At 39.6% G+C, this 9896-nt stretch overlaps 1 protein-coding gene across 3 annotated transcripts in view; it reads right to left on the reverse strand.

The window, feature by feature from the left end:
• The window catches only part of DNAJB6 (DnaJ (Hsp40) homolog, subfamily B, member 6), a 63380-nt gene that overhangs the window by 39353 nt on the left and 14131 nt on the right, over positions 1-9896 (reverse strand). The window lies entirely within an intron of this gene.

Genomic DNA, 9896 nt, shown 5'->3' on the forward strand with positions numbered 1-9896 from the left:
CAAGATGGATTATGTAGAGACAGGAAAACGGGTAGGACTTTCCTGAGGGAATATTTCTTACTATTCTGACAGCCATCCAGGTACAGCATACAGGAAAAAAAAAAATGCCAAAAACATTGAGGAGAGAAGGCAGCAGGAGGCTACTGCATTATCATTTGTTGTATCCACCACCAAATACACATTAATATAGCAACCTCACAACTACTCAGACCCTGTTTATGCTTTTATTCCCTAAATCAGGATGAGTAATAGTACCACTCAGCAAAATAATAACATTTCAGCCTGGTAGGTCTATTTTTGTGATTTAGCAGAATCTTTCCATATACTATAACCTTTCCACATAGACGGCTTTTTCCAAACGGTTCAAATGCAGTGAATATCACAGTATCAGGGTGTTGGGGTTTTTTTAATGACTCCTCTTATGACAGTCATTTTGGTGCTTACAATCCATGTAGTTTTCTTATTGAATGTTAGAAGCATATCAGATCAACAAAACTAAGCAGTAAAAAAAAAAACCACAAAAAACCCCACAAGTGAAGGCCTTTCTAAAAAGGGAGAATACTATATAAATACTATACAACTTAAAAGCTTCAGAAAACTGAAACGCTAGCCTAGTGTCACCTCAGAGTATTACTAAGTACTATTTGGAGATAAATTCACAGTTTATTCTAATCTGGGTATTACCAGAAGCTTATGGGAAGACAGAGTATCAGATTCAGTTTCAACAAAAATGTTGGAGTACACTTCTGACACAGAACTTGTGGTGCTGTCAAAACAGCAAAGATCAAGAGAGAACAAAAAGTGAGAAATTTCAAGGAAGCCAGTGAGACAGACTTCTCATCTATCAACAACAGCAGATGACATGAAGCTTTTGGGGAGAAAAAGCAAATGCTTCAGCAAAGGTCTCATGGTAGTCTGTTACCAAAAAATAGACAAAAATGCAGGACTTCAGGATTCTTGCTGTTACTGGGTAGGAAGACTGCAGTTACAGAAGTGAAAAAGTTAACGTGAAGGTTGGAACACAAAACCCCCAGCAACACAAAAGATTGTACACTAACAAACCCATCTGAAAATAATTACACTAGAGGTAATGGTTCCAAAGAATTTACTTGATTTAGAAAAATCTTTGCCAATTTAAATGCAGCAACTGTCTTGTTCCTCTGGGTAAAACCTGCTCACTGCAAACCATGGAATCCTACCTTGCTTTTCTGTAGTCACAGGAAAAGAATTTCACCACTAAACAAGTCAAATAACAACAACTGTAATAAATATCTCACTGTAGTTCAAAATAAGGTAGGACATGATCCTCCCACGCTCAGGAGTCCTCAGTTGTAACCCAGAAACAGGATTTTCTCCCTGTCAGCAGTATAAGCCAATTGCAGAATAATACTTAAAAGATGTGGTTGTTCTCCTTTCCTGCCTTGTGATCATGGAACCAAATGACAAGTTGCAAAAATTCATTGATCCAAAAGAAAACAAGAGTGTTTGTATTGTTAGCTTTCTGTTGCACCCATGAGCTAGTCTGACTTAGTACTGGCAAGACTAGCATATCTGAAAGAAAACAGGCAGGAAAGCACCGTAAGATAGGGGAAGGGAGGAAAGGAGGCAGAAACCAGAATATCTACATTTGAAGCAGTCCACAGTTCAGTTAAACTTCATGAAATTCATTATATCAATCTAAAGCATTAGCTGAAATCACAATACATTATAAACTAAACATGCCACATTTCCTATGGCAGTCACTTCTACCATTACACCATTGTACCCTGGCAGCTGCTTGGGGAACCAGATCAGGAACTGATCAGCTGAAAAGAGCATCTCCAGATGAAAAGAAGTTCAGCCACATCAATTCTTTGCTAGAGTTCACACTGTGACCGTAAAAACAACTGTACTGGTTACAAGGAAGACAGCAGGAAGAAGTGCCCAATGGTCAAAAGCAGCACAGGAAGATGCTTTCAGCCATAGAACAATGCTATCCCTGATCAAAGTGTTGAGCACGTTCCAGTGCAATGCCATCATTCACCTCCAGAAAATCAAGTGTTGAGATAAATTGTGCACTGTCAGCAAATGTTCTCACACACACGCACTGCTGCAGCCAGAGATGTTGATAATCTTACAGGGACAGTACGCAAAGGAACATCAGTCTGTGAAAACACTGCTCAGTCACCACTCACTGGACTACTTCCCCAACCACTGAACTTTCTTTCCTTATTCTTTGCAATCAGAGCCATGCTATTGCCTCTGCCAAAACATGACACACGAGCTGAATGCCCTTATTGCAGACGCAGGAGGATGACACCGTAGCTGCAACGCACTGAGCAGAGTAGTTTTGAAAGGACTGCTCAGCCCCTACGTAAGGAGGCAGTCAAACTCAACGGCATCGACTATTACGGTCTGCAGTGTTTCAGTAAGCAAAAGCAGTACAGGCTGCCTGCCTGACATCATTTCTTTATATCAAAAGCATACTGTAAGTGACTTTATAGATCATGCCAGAAAAGAGTCTGAAATGCGGGTCTGAATAATGTGTTTATGCAAAGGGCTATAGATACATGATACATACAATAAAACGGAATTCTTTGAGTAGGTGTTCTATGTTGTCTCCTGTCTGAAAAAAGTTTCAAAGATGCAGATTTGCAGTAAATACACACAGAACCTCATGCTGCAGCTCTGGAATGTACCCAGGCACAAAAAAAACATATCATCAGAACTCAACAGGCCACAGAAACCTGTAAGCGCTTTTGCATGGAAATATTTTCTTCTTTAACTACAAAATAAGCATACTGTTGATGCCACTTACTCAGAAGAGACACTAAGGCACTGTTGCAAGCACTGTTGATTCACCTGCCTAGAGTGTTTCAGCATGGTCTTCTATAATTGCTCATTACCACAAATCAGATGTCAAACAGATGTTTGCCCCACTTATTTAAGAAAGCTTACCAGAAGAACCATTTGAAAGTCTTTCTAATGATATATAGCAGAGATCCTGGGATTAGTAATTTTCTAGAAAAAGGAGACTTAAAACATTACCTTTGAATGCCATCTATACCATAATTACAAAGATGCTAGAGTACAGTAAGTCCAACTCTAATCAGCATTTGATATTTATCAAATTAATGCCCAAATATTCAGGCACACCTTAAAAATGGAGGACTCTTCCACTACCGCTGTATGACCTGCTCTCCTTGTGCTATGTTCAGCATTTGTCCTCTGACCAATTTAACCAGCCAGCCATCCAAGAAAACCAAACCAAACCATTTTCTTGGGGACTAACAACCTGAACTGGCTTGGAATGCCTGAGACAAGCTTCCTCTTTGGCCAGAGTGCTATCAAACAGCTTCTCAATGTATCTAATGGGACATTAGTCAAAGATTAAAGTTTTAAGACAGACATGAGAATTCAAAGCAAGGCTTCCTCCCTTTCAGCAGCAGAAGTTATATATTAGTTTAGCTACCCACAGAGCCACAGCATTACCTATTCCTGTTTAAGAATGCTGTCTGGGTGAGACAATTCCTGTGTTTCAAAAACCTTCTTTGAACCTATGAAGTTATTTCTGAAGAATTCATAGTAGTGAAATTTGGACCATGCAGTGGATAATTATGATCTAAAGCTGGTGCTTACAAAATACAACTGTGCACATTCATACCAAAGCAACGAATGCACATGCAAATCTCTGAGCACTTCATAAATTGCACCAAAAGCTTCAAATTTATGTCAACAGAAAGATTAATTACAAAGAGGACAATGTTGTGCAAGATAGCTTTAATTGAAAGCCACCTCCATTTTCAGTTTTAAGAACCCATTTGATTAACATACATTTTGCATTAGAACACCTAATCATCATCATTACCAGAAATGGGATTACATGTGGATTAAAACCATGATCTGACTCTTATGCAAACCTTTTGCCCCAGCAAGACAACTTTCTGTCCTTGAGACAAAAAGGTTGATGAAGCTATCCCATTCCTAAACAACATCCTAAAACACAGATCATGTAAAATAGAGTTTGCAATGATTACTGCTCATAGATTTTCTTCTTTCTTGTCAGGTGAAGACTCTTTAGCCTGGATGCTTAAAGTAATTCACTATACTTTTCCAGAATGCTCACGCTTCATTTTATGTAATCAATATTACAGTAGTCAGTCTGCAGTAACTCTGTTGTTTGATGGAACCAAACTACATACCATATAACTAGCTAGTTGATGGTCTCTGTGACAAATATTTATGTCTAGCTAGCCATATAAAGGTGTTAAGTTTAATTTTACCTTTGGTTTCCAAGAGTATAGATTTTTAAATACCACATAAACCAGGTAACCAGAATTCTCAAGGGAAAATTCCACAGAATGTATATGGGTTTATATGCATCATCTGGTATTAAATGTAAATACATCATGAATTCTACTTCACAAACTACAAAAAACCTTTAAGACACTTATAAAATACCATCTCAGAAGGTACACTGAGAATACTGAAGTGTTTAGGAACTATAGCAAAACTGTCAAGATTATAACCTACGTTGAAAGAGACTCCACAAACAGACTTCTCTCGGACATCAAAGTCTAGAGAGGGCATCCATCTGGAGCAATTTATCATGTCACATTATTAACACCTTCTACCACAGAGAAAAGCATGGTTCCTTGTGGGATTCATTTAACTAGGCATACAGGCATCTAAAGCTGTTTGAAATGCCCTGAAACATCCTGTTGAGCTTCTAGGTACTGCTGCTGGAGGACACTGGTCTGCTGTATGTCCCGAGTTGTATTTTCTAACCCATACAGAAATTACTCAGGCATCTTGGATACCCTAAACCATCTCAAATGTCACCAGATGGGCATGTGAAGCTCAATGTATATAAAAGATGACTTAACTACTTAGGAGTTGTTTGAGCTACTAACTTGCCTGTTGGGTAGTGTTATGCTCTTGTGATATCCACTCCATCTTTCAATATAATTCTTCACTGATAATCCCTTCCAACATATAACCCATTCTTGAAGTGAGAATCTGAAAAGCCTCTAAACCAAAACTAAGTAAATTCTTTAACAGCCCAGAATCGGATTCAAGCATTTTTGCCTCCACCAAAACACATCAGTTTCTGTTCCTCACAATGCTTGAAGCAGCAGTCTTTAAATTAATCAATACACCTCCATTACCAGTGGTAACATTGAGATCCTTCCCTCACTATGAACTGTTAAAATACAGCAGAAGAATGTCCTTGAAAAGTTTACAAGTAAAATACAAACAAAACACTACATGGAATGCAACTAAAACAAATCAAGGCAAGCACCATATATAGAGTAGGATATAGAATCATAGAATCATTAAGGTTGCAAAAGACCTCTAAGATCATCGAGTCCAACCGTCAACCCAACACCACCATGCCCACTAAACCATGTCCCTAAGCACCTCATCTACACATCTTTTAAATACCTCCAGGGATGGTGACTCAACCACTTCCCTGGGCAGCCTGTTCCAATGTTTAACCACTCTTTCAGTAAAGAAATTTTTCCTCATGTCCAATCTAAACCTCCCCTGGTGCAACTTCAGGCCATTTCCTCTCGTCCTTTCGCCAGTTACTTGGGAGAAGAGACCGACACCCACCTCGCTACAACCTCCTTTCAGGCAGTTGTAGAGAGCAATGAGGTCTCCCCTCAGTCTCCTTTTCTCCAGGCTAAACAACCCCAGCTCCCTCAGCTGCTCCTCATAAGACTTGTTCTCCAGACCCTTCACCAGCCTCGTTGCCCTTCTCTGGACACACTCCAACATCTCAACGTCCTTCTTGTAGTGAGGGGCCTAAAACTGAACACAGTATTCAAGGTGCAGCCTCACCAGTGCTGAGTACAGGGGCACAATCACTTCCCTACTCCTGCTGGCCACACTATTGCTGATACAGGCCAGGATGCCATTGGCCTTCTTGGCCGCCTGGGCACACTGCCGGCTCGTGTTCAGCCAGCCGTCAACCAGCACCAGCACTTAAACTTATAGTTTAAGTATAAAACAAACTTACTGAAATGAGAACTCAATCTCTATATTAAGAATAAACAGTCAGTTCTAATGTCAAAGGACAGTCGAAGAATAGGAGAAGTATATGGTACAGAGTGCTGAATACCAGTTAACCAGACCTTGGCATTCCAAGGCAGTACTTTGCAATACAAATAGTACTGCATAGGAAGCATCACCTTTCCTTTTCTTCCTGTTATAAGGATTACCATCCATCTGTATGTCAAAGAGACTGAAAACTATCACTGGAAGAGCTCACTAGGAAAAAGCAGATTCTGCTGTAACCAGGTGTCACAGAAAGCGAGACCACATGTCTCAAAAGTTAAGAGAGTTAACTGTCTGTCATATTATCAGATCAAGTTTTAAAAAGTACTAGCCTTCATGCACCCTTATTTTTACAAAGAATTTGCCTGAAAATCAGTGAAGAGAAATTGTGACTGGCTGAGTTAATTCCGGTGCAACACACAGCACATAACATTAACTTTGCTCCATTTGGAAGTGTTCAGAGCTGTCTTCAACAGTACTATAAATTTTCATTTGAAGAGTCTGAAGGGACTAATCAGTTAAAAATCACCCCAGAAGTCTTCATACATACTTCTCCTCTTTCCTACAGATGAATAAAGATGCCTCTGTTTATAAAGAAAACTTTCTGTAACTGCAATAGCAGTGCAACATAGCTCACTGGAGTTCAACAGACTCAATTCATAGCACAATTTTAGAAATTCTTCACATCCACAAATTTACAGGGATTATGCATCTGAATGCTACTCTTTACATATTCAATGGCAATCAGGATATAGAGAGTCCCACCTGCATTCTGTGGGCTTCACTACATGCCACTTCAAACTGTATAAAAGGTGCAAACATTTCAAAGTATTTATTCAGTTTCATCTTTGATTCCACCAGTGTACATTTTTAGAAAGCATGACCTCAGTCCTTATTCAGTTGCTTATAAAACCAATTATAACTTGAGTAGCTCCTTAAAAAGTCACTAGTTCCACAGAAAATTCATCAACAAGTTGAAAACTCCTCATTTTTAGAAGATAAATTCCCTTACTCTTCAGGACAGAAGCTGTCCCACCAATGTTTCAACACAGCAGAATCTACAAGGGCTGTAGTTCACCAATACAAATATTCATGTTATACACACAATTCTACTGCCTGCTTTTGGCATTTAATGCACTACATTCAGCTGAAAGCACCCGTATTTTCATGTTGTACTACCTTAAACATTCACGTAAATGCAGAGATTGTTGCAAATACTTTTTACAGAAAGCTGTGGAAAAATTGTTTTGAGTTACACTTTTCCATATTAGAGAATATCTTAAGCATCTTAAAGCAAAAAAAAATTTAAAAAAAAAAAAAAAGAGGTGCTCACTTTGAAGTGAGCCTTCTGACAAGAAAAAATACAAGAGCTTTTACTCAGAATCCAAAGCTCAACACAGGTTTTAGGACTCTGGTCACTGAGACTGCAGCTATCCACATAAAGTGGAGGTAGCTTTGAAATGGTTAGTTTTCATCAACTGGAGTATACGTAACACTGCTGACAGTGCCAGAACCTACTCTGCAAGAAGTGGAGCCTGTGCCACACTATTCATACCTTAAAGCTGACAATGACAGTGATCAATACATGAAGTAGATAACCTGCTTTTGAATAAATAAATAAATTCGGGTGTTAGGCAGGGGAGAATGTTTTTTGGAAGCATGCCTCAATGTCACCAGTGCAGAGGTACATTAAGTCCACTGTTTCACAGGGTAAGATGTATCACTATTCCTCCACAGGAGAGGCTAAAGTAGCTACAACATCCCAGAAAAACTTTGGCAGTAGTGGTACCTCCATTTGATAAGCTACATAGCTCTATGCACTATATTGTACAGACTTCCTTCTACAGAATCCAGAAGGTAAGTCATAGAATCATAGAATCACAGAATCATTAAGGTTAGAAAAGACCTCCAAGATCATCGAGTCCAACCGTCAACCCAACACCACCATGCCCACTAAACCATGTCCCTAAGCACCTCATCTACACGTCTTTTAAATACCTCCAGGGATGGGGACTCAACCACTTCCCTGGGCAGCCTGTTCCAATGTTTAACCACTCTTTCAGTAAAGACATTTTTCCTCATGTCCAATCTAAACCTCCCCTGGTGCAACTTGAGGCCAGAAAGTCCTCAGGTTCTTTTTAAGCCCATGACTATTTAACATGCAGAACTTAACTTCACAGCTTTAAGGTTAGTCATGAACACTGACATTTTTAGAGACAAGTTAAATCTTTTGCTGGTGCTGATGAAGTAAACACAATCAAAATCAGTCTCCCAGTAGCTAGAACATGCCTTACCTATACAATTTACTATAAAGATATTTGATTGATAACCAACTATTTTATTTAAAGTAGCTTAGATTAAAAAATAAACAAAAACGCTAAACACTCTCTCCCAGCTCCTCCTCACTAGCTTCCTACTCAACACCTTACTCAGATTTTTCTAGGTTTTCTACCAATCACAAAATGGTTGAGGTTAGCAGGACCCTCTGGAGGTCATCTGTTCCAATCCCCTGCTCAAGCAGGGCCACCTAGAGTGGGTTGCCCAGGATCACGTCCAGATGGCTTCTGAGTATCTCCAAAAGTGGATATTCTACAACTTCTCCAGCCAACCTGCTCCAGTGCTGTCACTCTCACAGCAGAAAAGTGTCACCTTAAGTTCAGGCAGAACCTCCTGTACTTCCATTTGTGCCCGTTGCCTCTTGTCCTGCCACTGGGCACCACTGACAACAGCCTGGCTCCCCCTTCTTTACACCCTCCCTTCACATATACATTGATGAGACCCTCACTGTAAGCTTTCTCTATACTGAACAATTCCAGCAATTCCCTCAGCCTTTTCCTCATGTGAGAGAAGCTCCAGTCCCTTAATTGTTTTAGTGGCCCTTCACTGGACTCTATCCAGTAGCTCTGTTTCTTGTACTGAGGAGCCCAGAACTGGACACAGTATTACAGATGTGGCCTAACCAGTGCTGAGATCACTCAACTCATCCAAACTGAAATCCTCATCTGGTATTCCTTAAAATTCTTCTTCTACTGTGGGCAGTGAAGAAGTTGCATCTTCCCAGTTCAGCCCCCGTTTCACTCATCAGTATTTTGCTAGATGCTTCCTCCAATATGCCCTTTACTACTTCTGCTGATTTCCCACTGGATTTAATTGCTCAAGTTCTGCTGCTTATCCTCTACCAGATTCTTCCTTTAGCTACTCATCAAATTCATCAACTAACATTCCACTGAATTCAACCTCTAGCCCTTCAACCCCTTTTCTAATCCTTCATGAGTCATCCAACAACTGATGATCCCTGAATAGCAAACTAGGGAGAGAGATAATTAATATCTGAGCTGAATTAACCCCTTAATGCTGCCAGCAAAGATAAAAAATTACCTTTAAAAATATTAAAACATCTACATACATTATTACAGAGATTAATCAATATCAAGCACTGAATAGGAAGAGAGCTTTGCTTTTCAAGTACACTTCTTACAGTTTTCAGTATGGGACTTTTTACTTTCTCTAAGTAAATACTGAACACAGGATCTGTTCTGCTTTATGGGTCAGCATTTTATGCAGTAGAACATACACAGAGAAATTGAGTAAGAGCTCCAGTACCTCTGAAAGGACCTTCAATACACTAGAGCAAGCAATATCACAAGCCAAAAGACCATCAGCACTATAGTAAAAAGATTCCTTTAACAACTTTATCACATACTACTTCCTTTAACCGAGGCATGCAGGCTTCAAGAACTATTTAAGTTATCTGAGCCTTTAGGGGCTCTATCCTCCAAGCAAACATGTGACATGAATTTGGGAGAGTGTTTAGATTATGTATGCAGCTGTTCTTATTTTGATACAAGAAAGTCATT

This window comes from Pygoscelis adeliae, unplaced genomic scaffold (assembly GCF_000699105.1).
Source record: "Pygoscelis adeliae isolate BGI_AS28 unplaced genomic scaffold, ASM69910v1 Scaffold238, whole genome shotgun sequence".
Lineage (NCBI taxonomy): Eukaryota > Metazoa > Chordata > Aves > Sphenisciformes > Spheniscidae > Pygoscelis > Pygoscelis adeliae.